The sequence below is a fragment of the Triticum dicoccoides genome, chromosome 3B (genome assembly GCF_002162155.2).
Source record: "Triticum dicoccoides isolate Atlit2015 ecotype Zavitan chromosome 3B, WEW_v2.0, whole genome shotgun sequence".
Lineage (NCBI taxonomy): Eukaryota > Viridiplantae > Streptophyta > Magnoliopsida > Poales > Poaceae > Triticum > Triticum dicoccoides.
In genome coordinates, this window is record NC_041385.1 from 625,660,527 (window position 1) to 625,685,058 (window position 24,532).

Here is a 24,532-nt window from a genome sequence, read left to right on the forward strand (position 1 = left end):
ACACTTGCAGCGCCGCGACAAGGCTTTGTGAACGCCGCCGGCGAGAGCGCGCAGCAGAGGGCGTCGAGAGTGGCAGCGGCCTCCGTCTTGGCGCGGGCGTAGTGGCGGCGCGACTCGAGGCAGCACACGAAGCGGTCGCGCTGGAGCAGCACGCTATGCACAGATGTGTACGCAAGTAACAAAGATTGGTCAAAAGGAAACAAATTATCCAAAAGAAGAAAGGTTTTATATATTTTCAACGTACCCAGCCATAAAATCAGATGCTTCTTGATTAACAAAATGAACACACAATTAAGCGGGAATAGGAGGTGTACAATCATGTACTGACAAAAATTAGAGGGGTTAGATTATGTTCAAATGAGATAAATCATCAAGGTTCAAATGATAGAAAACGTTGGGCCCAATGCACTGATTAATGTTACAGCACACATGCAAGCTAGACATCTTTTTTGTCCCTCCATCCCTGCTATTTGAAAACAAGGCCCTCCACTGATAGAAAGATGCCAAGGAGAACCAGAATAAGGACAATAAGCAAAGTAAAGATTTGAAAAATAAGAACAGAGCATCTTCAAGACTACCTATGTATTCATTCAGAAAATCAGAAGCACCTCAACTAACAATTGAAAAAGGTGCCTGAAATACAATCCCATACATTCTACATGAAGCTATAGGCATAAATAACAACCAAGGCAAACTGAAAAGAAATAAAAATCTCTGCAGTACATAATACTTTTAGGAGATCAGGTGTACAGTCCCATACAAATATGAGGCATGTGTCATACAATCTCTAGATTCAAAAGAGTTGCATCATACCTATATGTATACAGTTCCTAATGCATTCACATATTTTTCTTACAACCCATACGATAATCCAAGCAAGGTTTTTCTTTCTTGACATTTATTAGGAGACAAAATGCAGTATAGTATACCCAAGGAATTAAGTAAAAATAACAAAAGAATGCCTAGTACTAACACCACGAGCTTATATCATTATGTGTGTTGTACAAATGATACAACCTTGTAACATACAGTCGCACTGCCTACACACCACAAGATAATCCTTGTGAATAAATCCCCCATTGCAAGAAACAAGAGATGGTTCATATAAGCAAGCACAACATTAATTTAAGTCAACTATGTGTTCCCATGCTACATTCATAAGCTTTGTCTAGCTCTGTGAATGGTGTCAATTTTCAGCTCATCATTATTCTACAACATGCATATATTATACAAAACAAATGGATAAGCAAAAATAAATGAAAAGGTACAAATGGTCATTAGCAAGATAAATCGAGAATAGCTGAATATTTACTTGTTAAATACACATGATAGGGAACATAGAGGTCCTTTGATACATATCTCCTGAATAATCAGATGCTCGATTTGAAAGTACAGCGGTCATATTAGTGTGCCCGTTGTATCAGTTTTATGGTTGGAATACAGTCTCCCTGCATAAAAGCAGATCCAAACAGCCAAGCCAAATGTTCAAAAGGTCTATGTATGTAACTAAATCAAACACATGCTACTCTCCCAAGCACGATCTGGTTCACATGAATTAGATACCAATTATTTAATTAAACAAATGGGAAGCACATGCTACTCTCCCAAGCAAAACTAGAAACCTGACTCAATGACCGGAGGCCAAGTTCACATATGCTCCAGCCATGATTCCCCCCAATTTTCTGCAACCAAAATGGAAGTGCATGATTAATTTAGCAGTAGGTACAAGCACACATTTAACAAGGGACAATCCTAACTTGGGTTTTAGAGGCAAGAAAAAGTCAAAAATTGACCATGTGTGCATGACTAATTTAGTAGTAGGTACAACGTACAACCACATACTTAACAGGGGACAATCCTAACCTGGGTTTCAGTGGGAAATGGTTGAAGAACAAACACGTCGGCCTTCCTCCTTGTTCGATTCATCACTCCCCCACTTAAAAAAAACAGATTGACATAGTTCAATAATAAGAATAGTAGCACATTGTTTCATAAGATTTTATATGACAGAAATTTAGACGGGCTAAACTAAAAAAAAGCTAGAGCTGTGTAGGCATGGAAGAAGAAGAAACCGAGTGGAGTAGGATATCACCAGGAGCTTGGGCGTTTGGGGCAAGAGACTACCCGCTCACCAGATATGAGCAGGTACTCCAGATCTTTGTCTGACGTAGTTGTTTGTTGCGTATTCAAGAAGAACCTTATTAATATGTTTGTATTGCACGACTTCTCCTAGAGAATAGCTGCACAAATGCAATTCTGAAGTCCGAAGTAACTAAGGTCTGAATCATCAACACCTACCAAGGTTCTGAATTTCTGTAGGCAATACTTCCAGTTTGGATTAGAACCGTTAGTTTTAGTACTTTAGTAGTTAGTTTTATATATCTAAATATGCAGGAATGTAGTCGTCAGTTTTAGTACTTTAGAGAGTACTAGTCGTCAACCCTTGCATCCGCATGGGCTTGTCTTTGAGATTTTGCATAACATAATTATTCTTGCCATTTGTGTTGCCTTGTATTTACTACGCATGCATGATTTATATGAGATTCTTAACTTGTAAGATACTTTAAGAAAATAATTTATCATTGAATTCTATTTTTTGAATTAATTTCAAAATAACTCCATTTAGAAGAATCATTGATGAAGTCGCATTATTAAAAATGCTTACATGTCTGACGCTGGAGTGCGTAAACAAATATCTATTACTTAACTCGCAACAACCATCCAACTATTCAAACAACTTTAGGTGACATATGTACATCCCTTTTCCCGTGGAATTTTGTAATTTACATTCTGTTTTTTCACTTTTTTGTAGAACTGGGAATTCATTTCACGACGAAAGCAGTCAAGGATTTCATCTGATAATTTATAGCACTAAGTACTAAGGCTTAAGCAGTCGAGGATATCATCTCCCAGACTCCCAATGAGGTTAAGAAAGCAATTTAAAACAATGATATATTGTAATTTTTGAAACAAAAATTTAAAACAGGGAGACCTATGCCTTAAAATAGGCAAACAGAATATCCTAGTATGAAAACAGTGAAAACCTCATGTCAAGATGTACTGGTAGTGTAATATTTTTTTTCCATTTTAAACAATATAGATGGTTCCGAGTTCATATTATTACAAAGAAAATGGAAGCGACAATTAAGCAATAAAATTGGATTTTATCCAGAAAAAATATGTCATTAATTAGTTTATCAAACATAAGCTATGTTTGATGTTATTTGTGCGAAGTGAGAAGGTAACAACTCTAACATCCTAGGAGACACTTGCAGTTGTTTGTGTGCTTGAAACTCCATCTAACACATTGCACCATCACAAACTTTAGTCATTACCACCTCATTAGTTCCATTAGTTCTCATAATTAATTCGCATTGCATAGGAATTATCCTAATTGTGTAGGCTCCTTGTGCGCTTTGATTCCCATCCAATCAAAGTAGCACTCCAACGTATTTTGAACAAAAACAAAATGGTAAATTGGCAAATAAAATACTAGTTGACCAACTATCCCCAATTTTGAGCAGTTGAGAGAGCTTGCAAAAGAGCAACAGTTTGTACCTAGTAATATGTATAGTTGCATGATAGAATACCTGACCAAAATTTGACTAAATAGGATGATAAAAAATACTAACCTGAATTCCACTTTGGCATCCGAAACAATAATGTATGAATGTAGGCGAATTAAACAATGCACGGAATTATTAACATGGCCAAGAACTATAAAGTGTGCCCACTGAGATAACAAATTACTGGAGTGTTCATAGAAAAAGTAATTAGATGATATAACTGAAATAATATGACATTCTTATTCGCTAGAAAATATAGTATGTAATTACAGTATTAGGGGCAAGATAATAGTGCATTTGCTGTGCATAAAGTCCCGTCTATCAGAGCGAAGAGGAAGGTATATAGCGGTTCAATCAGAAGCATTAGCCACGCAATATCAGCATCGAAAAATTGCCACAATGTGAGTTTGTTAGTCGAGGAGTCATTGTACATGAAAAAAACTGGTTGGAAGGAAAATGTATGCTAGAAGTAAAAACAATGAACAGGTCGCAAAGCAAGAGTTTTTCACATCAGAAGTGCGATGCACCCAAAGAAACATGTCTTCGCACTGTAGCTGAGGCTGCAGAAGGCATCTTGGTTTTAATGTACTTCCCTGATCGAAGCTACAATGTGCCTAGGGAAGTGCCCTGATCCTGATGAACCTCTAGATTTACAAATTCAACCTAATGCAAATCATGATATAAGAAACTTCCAGTCATGATGAACTTGTAGATATTAAAATCTGCTACGAAAAATCACAGGATGGCGGCTTTGTCGATTTCGAGTATATCTAGTAAAGCTGATAGAGACACATTCATATCAGGAAAAGGCATCTCTATTTTTTACAGAAATAAAGCAACCTCCTAGTAGCTGATTCAGTAAACATAAATCTAATTGCATAATTATTGGTAAAATCCTATACATATATAGTTAGTTAGCCGAAACAAATAAAAAAGCTTTTTTTGATCAATCTTGTCGTCCCAATCTACTATAGCCATGATCGTTGACTGCTTCTGATTCATTGGAAACTTCCCTGTATGACTCTTCATCTTGGTATTCTATTTTTTTTTTTTGAAATGGTCACCGGGGGGGAAAGGCTCCCCACCTGAATATATTTCAAAGTGGCCTTAAAGCCAAGATATTGATCCGGTTTGTAAGGAAAATTGGATCGAAAACCAAGACAATTAGACCCTATTTATGAGGAAAACCGGGCCGAAAACCGAACAAGAGAGGGTAAAAGAAGAGAAACCAAAACAAAAGACGCCCAAGAAAGGGCACGCCTAGCTAGCAACCCGAAGAACATCACCACGAGAGGCACAAGTTGATGAGGGGAGTCATCGAGGGGTCACAATACCAAGACTTGACAAGCGGCCTAACGCACCAAACTGGCGTGCGTACCGAGCACCACTGCGCAACAGAGGAGCATCCACATCAACGAGTGACTAGCACGAACCTTGACGGGGAACTCCGCCACGAAGAATCAGAAACGATTAGCAAGTTGGGGAGGAAACTTGCGGCATCATTGAGCAAAGATGAACCGGGACAACGCCAAGAGCACGAAGCACGCCGCACCACAACGGCAGCCATGGAGGTCTTGAGCATGCACAGCAACAGGGGCGACACTGACAAACACCACCACAGACGACCACATACCATCGTCGACCCATCCGGTCGCACCACCACCACCAACATCCCTGCAGCAGCACCCACACGTCAACCAAGCAGACCCCGAGATGATGCCTTCAACAAGGGCCGCGACGTCGGTTGCGCCGCCATCATCCGCACCAGGAGGACCTGTGCTAGGGGTTTCCCCTGAGGTCTCAACTTCCATCTTCATCTGACCAATCAAGGAGAGCCTTGAACGTTGGTCGTCTGGTCGCCACCCAACAACACCCCGTAGAGGGGAGAGGTGTCGTACAGGAACGAGGTGGTCCAGAGAGGATCCCACCCCGCTAACCCGGCTTCTGATGGAAGAATCAAACCACTCCAATGAATGGTCAAGCCTAGAAGACGTGGGCAAAGCAGCACCTCCTCACCGACACCGACCACACCACCGTCGACCCCAGCCAGTCGCACCACCACCACCATCCGACCCGCAGAAAGCAGCGACCACACAAATCCACCAAAACGATGCCTTCAAGAAGGATTGCGACACAAAAATGCGCCGCCATCGCCCGTTCCGGAAGAACCAGGAACAAGGGTTTCCCCTGGAGCTTCGAAGGGAAAGTCACCTTGACAGCGACGCCTCCAAGGAGGTAAGCGACACCCGCGGGCGCCGCCATCGCCGGCTCCGGTCGGAGCAGAGGCTTTCACCCAAGTGAGCAGACCACCTTCGAGGAGCACCGGTAGACCGCGATACTCTGCTTCATGCACCACCGCAGAGCAAGGTCCACTGCAGCCCGCCGCCACACATGACCAGATCCGGTCCACCGCAGGCCAAATCCAGCCGGATCCAGCCTGCCCATGCCGCCCCCACCAGGAACGTGCCGGCAGGCACGCCGAGCGCCTGCAGATCACCCAGAGAGGGGGAGGGCGAGCACCACCACGCGCGCCTCACAGAGAACACCTTCGCCGGATCGCATCTCGTCGACCCTCAGCCTCACCCCGACGCCCACCGACAGGGGGACGCCGCCGATTCGGAGCAGGCCACCGGGAGGGAGCAGCGAGCGCCTCCACACCACCGTCCCCAGCCTCCACCGGATGAACCGCCGCGCGCCGGAGTCACGCCACGCCGGTCGCCGCCACACGGGGCTCCCCCAGCCCGTGAACGCGCCACACGGGGAACGGCAGCCCGCCGCCGCCAGATCCGCGCGGGCTTCGCCCGGCGGGGGCTATTGGCGGCGGCGGGGAGGGGGGGAAGAGAGGGAGGATGGGTTGCCGGGGGAGGGGGCGCCGCCGCCCGGGCCGCCCTGGGATCTTGGTATTCTATTGAGACTTCATGTCCATCGCCAGAGGGAATAGATGCCATTCACGGCCTCTGAGATTGGGTGCCATGGGCCTGCACCGGGTACCACTCATCATCGCAACTCTTTAGCATCTGCAATACGTCCGACGCTATACAACACCCTATGGGACTTTGGGGAACTCAAGTTGGCTTGTCAGTCTAATCTTCTGCCAGCCATAATCGTTGTCTGCTTTTGAGTCTTCAGAGACCTCCATGTATGGATCTTTATACGTATTTTCAACTCAGACTTCCTTTCCGGTCCCTGAGGGAATAGATGGCATGCACCTGAGACTTCATGGTGTCTAAGATTGAACACCATGAGCCAGCACCTCAAAACTGCTCATTGTGGCAACTCTATAGAATATGCAAGCCGATACTAATATAGTGTGGCAAAAAAATGGATCTTTGTGTACCTGTATTTTTTGGAATGATCAAAGGGATTATCATCATATATACCCACGCCTTCCGGCAGAGTCGATCCAATAGCCTGCTAGCGCGTCACAAATATGTGGCATATAAATAGAATCTCATGTACTCGTGTGTTTTGCGTAACAGATTGAAGGGATTAGCATCGTATACCTGTGTCTTCTTGCAGAATTGATCCAACGGCCTTCTAGCTTCTGTACGTGAGAGTATCCTGCCATATATTTTCATCTCCTCCCTATGCTGCTCAGCTCGGAAGTAATCAAGCTAAATCACACACATACAAACTAACACGATCCAACTTATCTTCTCCCTGGTCATCTTCTTCTCCAGCGTTTGACCTCTATTTATGCCATAATTGCCAGTCCGATCTGATATAGAGATCACACAGATTCAAACTACCATGATTGAATCTATCTTCTCCTCCAGCCTTTGAATCTCAACTGTTTCCATGGTCCAGTCGATGGCAGATCAATAGATCAATCTCAGCTTCCACGATCCAATCCAACATCCATGGGCAAATCAATAATACAATTGCTTTATTTCCCATAGGGGGTTGAATAGTTTCCATGGGTGGAGGGGGTAAGAATAGAGAAGAAGGGGCGGTGTAAGGATGGCTTTGTTTTCACATGGGAGAGATTGGAGAGGCGAAGGTATCATTGAATATTTTCTATGGAGGAAAGAGGCGGAGAGAGATAAAATAGGAAGGGATGGTGGGGGAGTATAGATGGAATAAAATTATGACCTGAGACGTGTAGGTGTAGATATATTGATATAGAAAGGGTTCTTGGCCTTCTGACAGTTTTTTTTGTCGTGGACTGTGTAAAAGTTTTTTTTTTGCCGTGGATTCAGTAGATCGATCTGCATCGTAATAACTCGGTCCCACCAGATTAACAACTCATAAAATCTGATTAACGTGGGAATTTCTAGGGAGTCTAGAATTAGTATAGGTATAGATGAGCTTCTGTAATTCATGGTGAAAATTCATATCTATGGTGACACAATGTGCATCATTTCAACTGATTTAGTCACCTTGTCCATATTGGGCACGAGGTCTTGCAACCTCCTTAGCCTCTTGCTATTGCTTGCTCTTCTTTCCTAAGCAGCATAAGTAAGAAAAATATTCGGTACAAACATGTGGCACCAAGACAAACACCAAAAATATTGCAGGAAACTAACTAACCCTCTCAGCGATGCTCCGTGGGTGAGTGGCGCAGCCATGCTTGATGCGGACTGTGCAGGCGATGAAGTCCTGCTGCAGCTGCAGATAGTCGTCCATGTCGGGCATGTCCAAATACGTGGTCGGCATGCCAAACTGAATTTGATCCAAGGTGTTAGTAGAAGTGTAGCATTAAACAATTGACGGGCAACAGAGTGCGGATGGATGTGAAGTGTATACATGTGAAGCTTATCCTACTTGGGATTCGATTTTGCTGAGGCTGGTGACCATGCCGCCATCGCTGTTGATGAGCACCTTGGCCTTCTTGCTTCCGGGTGTGGAGAACATGATATAGGAGCTGGTGTCGTCCGAGGAGCTGATGGAGAAGCTCCTGAAGAGGTCATTGGAGCCGTTGTCGACCGTGATGCTCTCACCGACGTTGGTCGACGGCATCAGCGCGGGCATGGCCATATCCCCATCTCCGTGTGGCATAATGTCCGGCTACCTCGAGTAGCTCCATACTTGCATATACCTTGTAGTCACATAAGCCATACCATGAAAGGACATGAGTGGCACCTGACTTATCTAGAAAGCTAACAATATTGGGGGATCAAAGAAATAACAGAGAGTAATATACTTTGTAGTCACATAAGCCATACCATGAAAGGACATGAGTAGCACCTGACTTTGTTGAATTGGAAGAAATCATGTTAAAGTAAGGATTCCCTTTAAACCAGCGGCCTCTCAGTTGGGGAACGCGGTAACTTCAAAATTTTCCTACGCACACGCAAGATCATGGTGATGCATAGCAACGAGCGGGAGAGTGATGTCCACGTACCCTCGTAGACCGTAAGCGGAAGTGTTATGACAACACGGTTGATGTAGTCATACGTCTTCACGATCCGACCGATCCTAGTACCGAAAGTATGGCACCTCCGCGATCTGCACACGTTCGGCTCGGTGATATCCCACGAACTCACGATCCAGCAGAGTGTCGAGGGAGAGCTTCGTCAGCACGACGGCGTGATGACGGTGATAATGAAGCTACCAGCATAGGGCTTCACCTAAGCACTGCAACGATATGACCGAGGTGGATTATGGTGGAGGGGGGCACCGTACATGGCTAAGAGATCAATGATCAACTTGTGTGTCTATGGGGTGCCCTCCTCCTCCATATATAAAGGAGTGGAGCAGGGGGAGGGCCGGCCCTCTTATGGCGCGTTGGACTAGGAGTGGAAGGAAGGGGGAGAGAGGGGAAAGGAAAGGGGGGGACGGCCCCCCACCCAATTCGGTTTGGGCTTGAGGGGGGCGCGCCCCTCCTATGCTTCCCTCTCTTCTCTCTCACTATGGCCCAATAAGGCCCATATACCTCCCGGGGGGTTCCGGTAACCTCCCGGTACTCCGGTATATGCCCAAACTCACCCAGAACCATTCCGACGTCCAAATATAGTCGTCCAATATATCAATCTTTATGACTTGACCATTTCGAGACTCCTCGTCATGTCTGTGATCATATCTGGGACTCCGAACTACCTTCAGTACATCAAAACACATAAACTCATAATACCGATCATCACTGAATGTTAAGTGTGCGGACCCTACGGGTTCGAGAACTATGTAGACATGACCGAGACACGTATCTGGCCAATAACCAATAGAGGAACCTGGATGCTCATATTGGCTCCCACGTATTCTACAAATATCTTTATCGGTTAAACCGCATAACAACATATGTTGTTCCCTTTGTCATCGGTATGTTACTTGCCCGATATTCGATCGCCGGTATCTCAATACCTAGTTCAATCTCGTTACCGGCAAGTCTCTTTACTCGTTCCGTAATGCATCATCCCGTAAATAACTCATTAGCCACATTGCTTGAAAGGCTTATAGTGATGTGCATTACCGAGAGGGCCCAGAGATACCTCTCCGACAATCGGAGTGACAAATCCTAATCTTGATCTATGCCAACTCAACAAACACCATCAGAGACACCTGTAGAGCACCTTCATAATCACCCAGTTATGATGTGACGTTTGGTAGCACACAAAGTGTTCCTCCGGTGTTCGGGAGTTGCATAATCTCATAGTCATAGGAACATGTATAAGTCATGAAGAAAGCAATGGCAACATACTAAACAATCAAGTGCTAAGCTAACGGAATGGGTCAAGTCAATCTCATCATTCCCTAATGATGTGATCCGTTTATCAAATGACAACTCATGTCTATGGCAAGGAAACTTAACCATCTTTGATTAACGAGCTAGTCAAGTAGAGACATACTAGTGACACTCTATTTGTCTATGTATTCACACATGTACTAAGTTTCCGGTTAATACAATTCTAGCATGAATAATAAACATTTATCATGATATAAGGAAATATATAAATAACAACTTTATTATTGCCTCTAGGGCATATTTCCTTTAGTCTCCCGGTTGCACTAGATTCAATAATCTAGATTACATTGCAATGATTCTAACACCCATGGAGTCTTGGTGATGATCATGTTTTGATCGTGAGAGAGGCTTAGTCAACGGGTCTGCAACATTCAGATCCATATGTATCTTGCAAATCTCTATGTCCCCTTCCGACACTTGATGACGGATGGAATTGAAGCGTCTCTTGATGTGCTTGGTTCTCTTGTGAAATCTGGATTCCTTCGCCAAGGCAATGGCTCCAGTATTGTGACAAAAGATTTTCATTGGACCTGATGCACTAGGTATGACACCTAGATCGGATATGAACCCCTTCATCCAGACTCCTTCATTTGCTGCTTCCGAAGCAACTATGTACTCCACTTCACACGTAGATCCCACCACGACGCTTTTCTTGGAACTGCACCAACTTACAGCTCCACCATTCAATATAAATATGTATCCAGTTTGTGACTTAGAGTCATCCGGATCAGTGTCAAAACTTGCATCGACGTAACCATTTACGACAAGCTCTTTGTCACCTCCATAAACGAGAAACATATCCTTAGTCCTTTTCAGGTATTTCAGGATGTTCTTGACCGCTGTCCAGTGATCCACTCCTGGATTACTTTGGTACCTCCCTGCTAAACTAATAGCAAGGCACACATCAGGTCTGGTACACAGCATTGCATACATGATAGAGTCTATGGCTGAAGCATAGGGAACATCTTTCATTTTCTCTCTATCTTCTGGAGTGGTCGGGCATTAAGTCTGACTCAACTTCACACCTTGTAACATAGGCAAGAACCCTTTCTTTGCTTGATCCATTTTGAACTTCTTCAAAATTTTATCAAGGTATGTGCTTTGTGAAAGTTCAATTAAGCGTCTTGATCTATCTCTATAGATCTTAATGCCTAATATATAAGCAGCTTCACCGAGGTCTTTCATTGAAAAATTCTTGTTCAAGTATCCTTTTATGCTATCCAAAAATTCTATATCATTTCCAATCAATAATATGTCATCCACATATAATATTAGAAATGCTACAGAGCTCCCACTCACTTTCTTGTAAACACATGCTTCTCCAAAAGTCTGTATAAAACCATATGATTTGATCACACTATCAAAACGTTTATTCCAACTCCGAGAGGCTTGCACCAGTCCATAAATGGATCGCTGGAGCTTGCACACTTTGTTAGCATCCTTTGGATTGATAAAACCTTCGGGTTGCATCATATACAACTCTTCTTCTGGAAATCCATTCAGGAATGCAGTCTTTACATCCATTTGCCAAATTTCATAATCATAAAATGCAGCAATTGCTAACATGATTCGGACAGACTTAAGCATCGCTATGGGTGAGAAAGTCTCATCATAGTCAACTCCTTGAACTTGTCGAAAACCTGTCACAACAAGTCGAGCTTTGTAAACAGTAACATTACCATCAGCGCCAGTCTTCTTCTTGAAGATCCATTTATTCTCGATGGCTTGCCGATCATCGGGCAAGTCAACTAAAGTCCACACTTTGTTCTCATACATGGATCCCATCTCCGATTGCATGGCCTTCAGCCATTTCGCGGAATCTAGGCTCATCATCGCTTCCTCATAGTTCGTAGGTTCGTCATGGTCAAGTAACATGACCTCCAGAACAGGATTACCGTACCACTCTGGTGCGGATCTTACTCTGGTTGACCTACGAGGTTCGGTAATAACTTGATCTGAAGTTTCATGATCATTATCATCAGCTTCCTCACCAATTGGTGTAGGGATCACATGAACTGATTTCTGTGATGAACTACTTCCAATAAGGGAGCAGGTACAATTACCTCATCAAGTTCTACTTTCCTCCCACTCACTTCTTTCGAGAGAAACTCCTTCTCTAGAAAGGATCCATTCTTAGAAGCGAATGTCTTGCTTCAGATCTGTTATAGAAGGTGTACCCAATAGTTTCCTTTGGGTATCCTATGAAGACACATTTCTCCGATTTGGGTTCGAGCTTATTAGGTTGAAGCTTTTTCACATAAGCATCACAACCCCAAACTTTCAGAAACAACAACTTTGGTTTCTTGCCAAACCGCAATTCATAAGGCGTCGTCTCAACGGATTTAGATGGTGCCCTATTTAACGTGAATGCAACCGTCTCTAAAGCATAACCCCAAAACAATAGCGGTAAATCAGTAAGAGACATCATATATCTCACCATATGTAATAAAGTGTGGTTACGACTTTCGGACACACCATTACGCTGTGGTGTTTCGGGTGGCGTGAGTTGAAACTATTCCGCATTGTTTCTAATGAAGAACAAACTCGTAACTCAAATATTCTCCTCCACGATCAGATCGTAGAAACTTTTTTCTTGTTACGATGATTTTCCACTTCACTCTGAAATTCTTTGAACTTTTCAAATGTTTCAGACTTATGTTTCATCAAGTAGATATACCCATATCTGCTCAAATCATCTGTGAAGGTGAGAAAATAATGATACCCGCCGCATACCTCAATATTCATCGGACCACATACATAAGTATGTATGATTTCCAACAAATCTGTTGCTTGCTCCATTGTTCCGGAGAAAGGAGTTTTAGTCATCTTGCCCATGAGGCATGGTTCGCAAGTACCAAGTGATTCATAATCAAGTGATTCCAAAAGTCCATCAGAATGGAGTTTCTTCATGCGCTTTACACCAATATGATCCAAACGTCAGTGCCACAAATAAGTTGCACTATCATTATCAACTTTGCATCTTTTGCCTTCAATATTATGAATATGTGTGTCACTACTATCGAGATTCAATAAAAATAGACCACTCTTCAAGGGTGAATGACCATAAAAGATATTACTCATATAATAGAACAACCATTATTCTCAGATTTAAATGAATAACCATCTCGCATCAAACAAGATCCAGATATAATGTTCATGCTCAACGCTGGCACCAAATAACAATTATTCAGGTCTAAAACTAATCGCTAAGGTAGATGTAGAGGTAGCGTCCCGACCGCGATCACATCGACTTTGGAACCATTTCCCACGCGCATCGTCACTTCGTCCTTAGCCAATCTTCGCTTAATCCGTAGTCCCTGTTTCGAGTTGCAAATATTAGCAACATAACCAGTATCAAATACCCAGGTGCTACTGCGAGCATTAGTAAGGTACACATCAATAACATGTATATCACATATACCTTTGTTCACCTTGCCATCCTTCTTATCCGCTAAATACTTGGGGCAGTTCCGCTTCCAATGACCAGTTCCTTTGCAGTAGAAGCACTCAGTCTCAGGCTTAGGTCCAAACGTGGGCTTCTTCACTTGAGCAGCAACTTGCTTGTCGTTCTTCTTGAAATTCCCTTTCTTCCCTTTACCCTTTTTCTTGGAACTGGTGGTCTTGTTGACCATCAACACTTGATGCTCCTTCTTGATTTCTACCTCCGTAGCCTTTAGCATTGCGAAGAGCTCGGGAATTGTCTTATTCATCCCTTGCATATTATAGCTCATCACGAAGCCCTTGTAGCTTGGTGGCAGTGATTGAAGAATTCTGTCAATGACACTATCATCAGGAAGATTAACTCCCAGCTGAAACAAGTGGTTGTTATACACATACATTTTGAGTATATGTTCACTGCCAGAACTATTCTCCTCCATCTTGCAGCTATAGAACTTATTGGAGACTTCATATCTCTCAATCCGGGCATTTGCTTGAAATATTAACTTCAACTCCTGGAACATCTCATATGCTCCATGACATTCAAAAATTCGTTGAAGTCCCGGTTCTAAACCGTAAAGCATGGCACACTGAACTATCGAGTAGTCATCAGCTTTGCTCTGCCAGACGTTCACAACGTCCGGTGTTGCTCCTGCAATGGGTCTTGCACCTAGCGGTGCTTCCAGGACGTAATTCTTCTGTGCAGCGATGAGGATAATCCTCAAGTTACGGACCCAGTCCGTGTAATTGACACCATCATCTTTCAACTTAGCTTTCTCAAGGAACGCATTAAAATTCAAAGGAACAGTAGCAGGGGTCATTGATCTACAACAACATAGACATGCAAAATTCTATCAGGTGCTAAGTTCATGATAAATTAAAGTTCAATTAATCATATTACTTAAGAACTCTCACTTAGATAGACATCCCTCTAATCATCTAAGTGATCATGTGATCCAAATCAACTAAACCATGTCCGATCATCACGTGAGATGGAGTAGTTTTCAATGGTGAACATCACCATGTTGATCATATCTACTATATAATTCATGCTCGACCTTTCGATCTCAGTGTTCCGAGGCCATATCTGCATATGCTAGGCTCGTCATTTTAACCCGAGTATTCTGCATGTGCAAAATTGGCTTGCACCCGTTGTATTGAACGTAGAGCTTATCACACCCGATCATCACGTGGTGTCTCGGCACGACGGACTTTCGCAACGGTGCATACTCAGGGAGAACACTTGTACCTTGAAATTTAGTGAGAGATCATCTTATAATTCCACCGTCGAACTAAGCAAAATAAGATGCATAAAGGATAAACATCACATGCAATCAATATAAGTGATATGATATGGCCATCATCATCTTGTGCCTTGATACGTCTCCAACGTATCTATAATTTTTGGTTGTTCCATGCTATTATATTACCCCTTTTTGGATGTTTATGGGCTTTATTCTACACATTTATATCATTCTCGGGACTAACCTACTAACCGGAGGCGCAGCCCGTATTGCTGGTTTTTTGCCTATTTCAGTATTTTGAAGAAAAGGAATATCAAACGGAGTCCAAACAGAATGAAACCTTCGGGAGCGTTATTTTTGGAAAAAATCTGATCCGGGGAGCCTGGAGTGCAAGTCAAGAAAGCTCCGAGGGCCCCACGAGATAGGAGGGTGCGCCCCCTGTCTCGTGGGCCCCTCGGGCGGTCACTGACGTACTTCTTCCTCCTATATATACCTACGGACCCTGAAAACATCCAGGAGCACCACGAAACACAATTTCCACCGCTGTAACCTTCTGTATCCGCGAGATTCCATCTTGGAGCCTTCGCCGACACTCTGTCGGAGGGGGAATCGACCACGGAGGGCTTCTACATCAACACCATAGCCTCTCCGATGAGTTGTGAGTAGTTTACCACTGACCTAAGGGTCCATAGTTATTAGCTAGATGGCTTCTTCTCTCTTTTTGGATCTCAATACAATGTTCTCCCCCTCTCTTGTGGAGATCTATTCGATGTAATCTCTTTTTGTGGTGTGTTTGTCGAGATCCGGTGAATTGTGGGTTTATGATCAAGTTTATCTATGAATAATATTGGAATCTTCTCTGAATTCTTTTATGTATGATTGAGTTATCTTTGCAAGTCTCTTCGAATTATCAGTTTGATTTGGCCTACTAGATTGATCTTTCTTTCCATGGGAGAAGTGCTTAGCTTTGGGTTCAATCTTGCGGTGATCTTACCCAGTGACAGAAAGGGTTGCAAGACACGTATTGTATTGTTGCCATCGAGGATAACAAGATGGGGTTTATATCATATTGCATGTGTTTATCCCTCTACATCATGTCATCTTGCTTAAGGCGTTACTCTGTTCTTATGAACTTAATACTGTAGATGCAGGCAGGAGTCGGTCGATGTGTGGAGTAATAGTAGTAGATGCAGGCAGGAGTCGGTCTACTTGTTATGGACGTGATGCCTATATACATGATCATGCCTAGATAATCTCATAACTATGCGCTTTTCTATCAATTGCTCGACAGTAATTTGTTCACCCACCGTAATACTTATGCTATCTCGAGAGAAGCCTCTAGTGAAACCTATGCCCCCCGGGTCTATATCTTATCATATTTGCTTTCAATCTACTTTTATTTGCATCTTTACTTTTTGCATCTATATCACAAAATACCAAAAATATATTACTATCTCTATCAGATCTCACTTTCGTAAGTGACCATGAAGGGATTGACAACCCCTTTATTGCGTTGGTTGTGAGTTCTCGGTTTGTTTGTGTAGGTGCGTGGGACTTTTGAGGAGCCTCCTACTGGATTGATACCTTTGTTCTCAAAACTGAGGGAAATACTTACGCTACACTTTGCTGCATCACCCTCTCCTCTTCCGGGAAAACTAACGCTAGCTCAAGACGTAGCAAGAAGGATTTCTGGCGCCGTTGTCGGGGAGGTCTTCGCTCAAGTCAAGACATACCAAGTACCCATCACAAACCCATCTCCCTCGCATTTACATTATTTGCCTCTCGTTTTCCTCTCCCCCACTTCACCCTTACCGTTTTATTCGCCCTTTCTTTCCCAATCTCCTCCTCTCTTTTCGCTTGCCTTCTTTTGTGTGCTTGTTTGCTTGTTTGACCTTATGGATGTGCCTAAGGGACCTGAACACCTTCTCAGAAGGATGGATGAGATTGAATCAAATATTAGAAGCTTTATGAATTTGCAATTTTAGCATAATAATTTCTTTAGAAAAGAGCTTAAGGAACAAAAAAGTTTTTTGGGGTTTATGAACAAAGAGCTTGATGATATGAATAAAGAATTCTATGGTGTTAATGCTCAAATTACCCGGCTTGAAAATGCTATAGCCAAAATTTCTGACAAGCAAGCCACCTTAGTCAATAAGATGGCCGCTAAACCAGAAAAATTACATGAAAATAATGATGAGGATCTTAAAGTTATTGATGTGTCTCCGATTAGATCTATGTTTTGCAATATGAATTTTGATGATTATGGGAGTGATGATGAATCAACTTTGCCTAGAAGGCGTCCCAAAAATTCGGAATCTTTAGGTCTTGATGTTAAATTTGGTAAAAGAGAGATTGGAGAATCCTCAACTTATAATAATGTTGAACCTACTATGTTGGATTTCAAGGAATTTGATTATGATAATTGCTTTTTAAGAGGTTGTATTTCCTTGTTGCAATCCATTGTTAATTCTCCTCATGCTTATAGTCAAAATAAAGCCTTTACCAAACATATCGTTGATGCCTTGTTGCAATCTTATGATGAAAAACTAAATTTGGAAGTTTCTATACCTAGTAAACTTAATGATGAGTGGGAACCTACTATAAAGATTATAATTAAAGATTATGAGTGTTTTGCTTTGTGTGATTTGGGTGCTAGTGTTTCCACGATTCCGAAAACTTTATGTGATATTCTAGGTTTTCACGATCTTGATGATTGCTCTTTAAATTTGCACCTTGCGGATTCCACCATTAAAAAGCCTATGGGAAGGATCAATGATGTTCTTATTGTTGCAAATAGAAATTTGGTGCCCGTAGATTTTATCGTTCTTGATATATATTGCAATATTTCTTGCCCTATTATTCTTGGTAGACCTTTCCTTAGAACGATTGGTGCGATTATTGATATGAAGGAAGGGAACATTAGATTCCAATTTCCTTTAAAGAAAGGCATGGAGCACTTTCCAAGAAAGAAAGTAAAATTACCTTATGAAGCTATCATGCGTGCTACTTATGAATCTAGTGCCAAAGATGGCACTAGTTAAATCTATCTTCGCTTTTATGTCTAGCTAGGGGCGTTAAACGATAGCGCTAGTTGGGAGGCAACCCAATTTTTCTTTATGTTTTTTGTTTTTGCTCCTGTTTAGGAATAAATCTTGCATCTACTCTCTGTTTAGATGTGTTTTTATCTTTTAATTAGTGTTGGTGCCAAGTAGAACCTATAGGATAACCTACGATGATAGTTGATTTGATTCTACTGAAAAACAGAAACTTTGCGCGCACGAATATAATTTTGTTAAATCACAGGAACATGATTTTGCGTTGATTCTTTTTGCTTCTGTTCAATAGACAAATTTTCCAGGACTTCCTATTTTGGTAGGAGTTTTAGAGTTCCAGAAGTTTGCGTTAGTTACAGATTGCTACAGACTATTCTGTTTTTGACAGATTCTGTTTTTCGTGTGTTGTTTGCTTATTTCAATGCATCTATGGCTAGTAAATTAGTTTATGAACCATAAAGAAGTTGGAATACAGTAGGTTTAACACCAAAATAAATAAAGAATGAGTTCATTACAGTACCTTATGTGGTGGTTTTGTTTTCTTTCACTAACGGAGCTTATAAGATTTCCTGTTGAGTTTTTTGTTGTGAAGTTTTCAAGTTTTGGGTAAAGCTTTTATGGACTATGGAATAAAGGGTGGCAAGATCCTAAGCTTGGGGATTCCCATGGCACCCCAATATATACAAGAGTAGCCAAAAGCCTAAGCTTGGGGATGCCCCGGGAAGGCATCCCCTCTTTCGTCTTCGTTCATTGGTAACTTTACTTGGAGCTATATTTTTATTCGCCACATGATATGTGTTTTGCTTGGAGCGTCGTGTATTATATTAGTATTTGCTTTTTAGTTTACCACAATCATCCTTGTTGTACACACCTTTTGGGAGAAGCCTATTTGATTAGAATTTGCTAGAATACTCTATGTGCTTCACTTATATCTTTTGAGCTTGATAGTTTTTGCTCTAGCGCTTCACTTATATCTTTTAGAGCACGACGGTGGTGTCTTAATTTTGAAGAAATTGCTAGTCTCTCATGCTTAACTTATATCATTTTGAGAGTCTTTTAGAACAGCATGGTATTTGCTATGGCTACAAAGTTGGTCCTAGAATGATGAGTATCCAAGTTGGGTATAATAAAAACTATCATAGGAAGTGAACTGGATGCTATGATCAACTTGATACTTGATAATTGTTTTGAGATATGGAGGTAGTGATATTAAAGTTATGCTAGTTGGGTGATTATGAATTTAAAGAATTCTTGTGTTGAAGTTTGTGATTCCCGTAGCATGCACGTATGGTGAACCGCTTTGTGATGAAGTTGGAGCACAATTTTATTTATTGATTGTCTTCCTTATGAGTGGCGATCGGGGACGAGCAATGGTCTTTTCCTACCAATCTATCCCCCTAGGAGCATGCACGTAGTGCTTTGATTTTTGATGACTTCTAAATTTTTGCAATAAGTATATGAGTTCTTTTGATTGATATTGAGTCCATGGATTATACGCACCCTTTCACCCTTCCACCATTGCTAGCCTCTTTTGTACCGCGCAACTTTCGCCGGTATCATAAACCCTTTATTTACCTTCGTCAAAACAGCCACCATACCTACCTATTATGGCATTTCCATAGCCATTCCAAAATATATTGCCATGCAACTTTCCACCGTTCCATTCATATGACACACATTACTTTTGTCATATTGCTCTTTGCATGATCATGTAGTTGACATCGTATTTGTGGCAAGGCCACCTTCATAATTTTCATACATGTCGCTCTTGAGTCATTGCATATCCCGGTACACCGTCGGAGGCATTCATATAGAGTCATATTTTGTTCTAGCTCTGAGTTGTAAATCCATAAAAGTGTGATGATCTTCATTATTAGAGCATTGTCCTCATGAGGAAAGGATGATGAAGACTATGATTCCCCCACAAGTCGGGATGAGACTTCAGACTTCACAAAAGAAGAAAAAGAGAGAAAAAAAGAGAAAGGCCAAAAACAAAAAAAAGAAGGCCAAAGAAAAAAAAGAAAGAAAAGAAAAAAATAAAATAAAATGAGAGAAAAAGAGAGAAGGGACAATGCTAGTATCTCTTTTTCCACACTTGTGCTTCAAATAGCACCATGATCTTCATGATAGAGAGTCTCATATGTTGTCACTTTCATATACTAGTGGGAATTTTTCATTATAGAACTTGGCTTGTATATTCCAATGATAGGCTTCCTCAAAAGTGCCCTAGGTCTTCGTGAGCAAGCGAGTTGCATGCACACCCACTTAGTTTCTTTTGTTGAGCTTTCATATATTTATAGCTCCAGTGCATCTGTTGCATGGCAATCCCTACTCATTCACATTGATATCTATTAATGGGCATCTCCATAGTCCGTTGATATGCCTAGTTGATGTGAGACTATCTTCTCCTTTTTGTCTTCTCCGCAACCACCATTCTATTCCACATATAGTGCTATGTCCATGGCTCACGCTCATGTATTGCGTGAAAGATGAAAGAGTTTGAGATTATTAAAGTATGAAACAATTGCTTGGCTTGTCATCGGGGTTGTGCATTATTAAATACTTTGTGTGATGAAGATAGAGCAACAGCCAGATTATATGATTTTGTAGGGATAACTTTCTTTAGCCATGTTATTTTGAGAAGACATGATTACTTTGATTAGTATGCTTGAAGTATTACTATTTCTTATGTCAATATGAACTTTTATTTGGTATTCATTTGGATCTGAACATTCATGCCACAATGAAAGAAAATTACATTATGAATTATGCTAGGTAGCATTCCACATCAAAAATTCTCTTTTTATCATTAGGACGAGCACGAATTAAGCTTGGGGATGCTTGATACGTCTCCAACGTATCTATAATTTTTGATTGTTCCATGCTATTATATTACCCCTTTTTGGATGTTTATGGGCTTTATTCTACACATTTATATCATTTTTGGGACTAACCTACTAACTGGAGGCCCAGCCCGTATTGCTGTTTTTTTTGCCTATTTCAGTATTTCGAAGAAAAGGAATATCAAACGGAGTCCAAACGGAATGAAACCTTCGGGAGCGTTATTTTTGGAACAAATCTGATCCGGGGAGCCTGGAGTGCAAGTAAAGAAAGGTCCGAGGGCCCCACGAGATAGGAGGGCACACCCCCTGTCTCGTGGGCCCCTCGGGCGGTCACCGACATACTTCTTCCTCCTATATATACCTACGGACCACGAAAACATCCAGGAGCACCACGAAACACAATTTCCACCGCCGTAAACTTCTGTATCCGTGAGATTCCATCTTGGAGCCTTCGCTGGCACTCTGCCGGAGGGGGAATCGACCACGGAGGGCTTTTACGTCAACACCATAGCCTCTCCGATGAGTTGTGAGTAGTTTACCACAGACCTACGGGTCCATAGTTATTAGCTAGATGGCTTCTTCTCTCTTTTTGGATCTCAATACAATGTTATCCCCCTCTCTTGTGGAGACCTATTCGATGTAATCTCTTTTTGCGGTGTGTTTGTCGAGATCCGATGAATTGTGGGTTTATGATCAAGTTTATCTATGAATAATATTGGAATCTTCTCTGAATTCTTTTATGTATGATTGAGTTATATTTGCAAGTCTCTTCGAATTATCAGTTTGGTTTGGCCTACTAGATTGATCTTTCTTGCCATGGGAGAAGTGCTTAGCTTTGGGTTCAATCTTGCGGTGATCTTACCCAGTGACAGAAAGGGTTGCAAGACACGTATTGAATTGTTGCCATCGAGGATAACAAGATGGGGTTTATATCATATTGCATGTGTTTGCCCCTCTACATCATGTCATCTTGCTTAAGGCGTTACTCTGTTCTTATGAACTTAATACTCTAGATGCAGGCAGGAGTCGGTCGATGTGTGGAGTAATAGTAGTAGATGCAGGCAGGAGTCGGTCTACTTGTTATGGACGTGATGCCTATATACATGATCATGCCTAGATAATCTCATAACTATGCTCTTTTCTATCAATTGCTCGGCAGTAATTTGTTCACCCACCGTAATACTTATTCTATCTCGAGAGAAGCCTCTAGTGAAACCTATGGCCCCTGGGTCTATATCTTATCATATTTGCTTTCAATCTACTTTTATTTGCATCTTTACTTTTTGCATCTATATCACAAAATACCAAAAATATATTACTATCTCTATCAGATCTCACTTTTGTAAGTGACCATGAAGGGATTGACAACCCCTTTATTGCGTTGGTTGCGAGTTCTCAGTTTGTTTGTGTAGGTGCGTGGGACTTTTGAGGAGCCTCGTACTGGATTGATACCTTGGTTCTCAAAACTGAGGGAAATACTTACGCTACACTTTGCTGCATCACCCTCTCCTTTTTGGGGAAAACCAACGCTAGCTCAAGACGTAGCATGCCTTTGATCTCCATCTCCAAAGCACCATCATGATCACCATCATCACCGGCGCGACACCTTGATCTCCATCGTAGCATCGTTGTTGTCTCGCCAACTATTGTTTCTACGACTATCGCTACCGCTTAGTGATAAAGTAAAAACAATTACAGGGCGATTGCGTTGCATACAATAAAGCGACAACCATATGGCTCTTGCCAGTTGCCGATAACTCTGTTACAAAACATGATCATCTCATACAATAAAAGTTAGCATCATGTCTTGACGATATCACATCACAACATGCCCTACAAAAACAAGTTAGACGTCCTCTACTTTGTAGTTGCAAGTTTTACGTGGCTGCTACGAGCTGAGCAAGAACCGTTCTTACCTACGCATCAAAAACACAATGATTTTTCGTCAAGTATGTGCTGTTTTAACCTTCAACAAGGACCGGGCGTAGCCACACTCGATTCAACTAAAGTTGGAGAAACTGACACCCGCCAGCCACCTGTGTGCGAAGCACGTTGATAGAACCAGTCTCACATAAGCATACGCCTAATGTCGGTCCGGGCCGCTTCATCCAACAATACTGCCGAATAAAAGTATGACATGCTGGTAAGCAGTATGACTATTATCGCCCACAACTCACTTGTGTTCTACTCGTGCATATAACATCTACGCATAAACCTGGCTCGGATGCCACTGTTGGGGAACACGGTATTTTCAAAAAATTTCTATGCACACACAAGATCATGGTGATGCATAGCAATGAGCCGGAGAGTGATGTCCACATACCCTCGTAGACCGTAAGCGGAAGCGTTATGACAACGTGGTTAATGTAGTCGTACGTCTTCACGATCCGACCGATCCTAGTACCGAAAGGACGGCACCTCCGCGATCTACACACGTTCGGCTCAGTGACGTCCCACGAACTCACGATCCAGCAGAGTGTCGAGGGAGAGCTTCGTCAGCACGATGGCGTGATGATGGTGATGATGAAGCTACCGGCACAGGGCTTCGCCTAAGCACTGCAACGATATGACCGAGGTGGATTATGGTGGAGGGGGGCACCGTACACGGCTAAGAGATCAATGATCAACTTGTGTGTCTATGGGGTGCCCCCCTCCTCCGTATATAAAGGAGTGGAGGAGGGGGAGGGTCGACCCTCCTATGTAGTGCCCCATGGGGAGTCCTACTCCCATCGGGAGTAGGATTCCCCCCTTCCCTAGTTGGACTAGGAGTGGAAGGAAGGGGGAGAGAGAGGAAAGGAAAGGGGGGGCACCCAATTCGGATTGGGCTTGAGGGGGCACGCCCCCCCTATGCTTCCCTCTCTTCTCTCCCACTATGGCCCAATAAGGCCCATATACCTCTCGGGGGGTTCAAGTAATCTCCTAATACTCCGGTATATGCCCGAACTCACCCGGAAACATTCCGACGTCCAAATATAGTCGTCCAATATATCGATCTTTATGTCTCGACCATTTGGAGACTCCTCGTCATGTCCTTGGTCATATCCGGGACTTCGAACTACCTTAGGTACATCAAAACACATAAACTCATAATACTGATCATCATCGAACGTTAAGCGTGCGGACCCTACAGGTTCGAGAACTATGTAGACATGACCGAGACACGTCTCCGGCCAATAACCAATAGAGGAACCTGGATGCTCATATTGGCTCCCACATATTCTACGAAGATCTTTATCGGTCAAACCGCATAACAACATACGTTGTTCCCTTTGTCATCGGTATGTTACTTGCCCAAGATTCGATCATCAGTATCTCAATACCTAGTTCAATCTCATTACCGGCAAGTCTCTTTACTCATTCCATAATGCATCATCCTGTAACTAACTCATTAGTCACATTACTTGCAAGTCTTATAGTGATGTGCATTACCGAGAGGGCCCAGAGATACCTCTCCGACAATCAGAGTGACAAATCCTAATTTCGATCTATGCCAACTCAACAAACACCATCGGAGACACCTGTAGAGCACCTTTATAATCACCCAGTTACGTTATGACGTTTGGTAGCACACAAAGTGTTCCTCCGGTGTTCGGGAGTTGCATAATCTCATAGTCATGGGAACATGTATAAGTCATGAAGAAAACAATAGCAACATACTAAACGATCAAGTGCTAAGCTAACGGAAAGGGTCAAGTCAATCTCATTA

General features: G+C 42.4%; 1 long non-coding RNA gene across 1 annotated transcript; it reads right to left on the reverse strand.

Annotated features, from left to right (window-relative positions):
* Window positions 1-6: 6 nt before the first annotated feature.
* On the reverse strand, window positions 7-6,614 carry LOC119277494. The gene is made up of 3 exons (XR_005137150.1): window positions 1,864-6,614; window positions 245-1,682; window positions 7-153 (listed from the first exon to the last, which is right to left on the reverse strand). It is a non-coding gene; the product is annotated as an uncharacterized LOC119277494 (long non-coding RNA).
* Window positions 6,615-24,532: the final 17,918 nt, after the last annotated feature.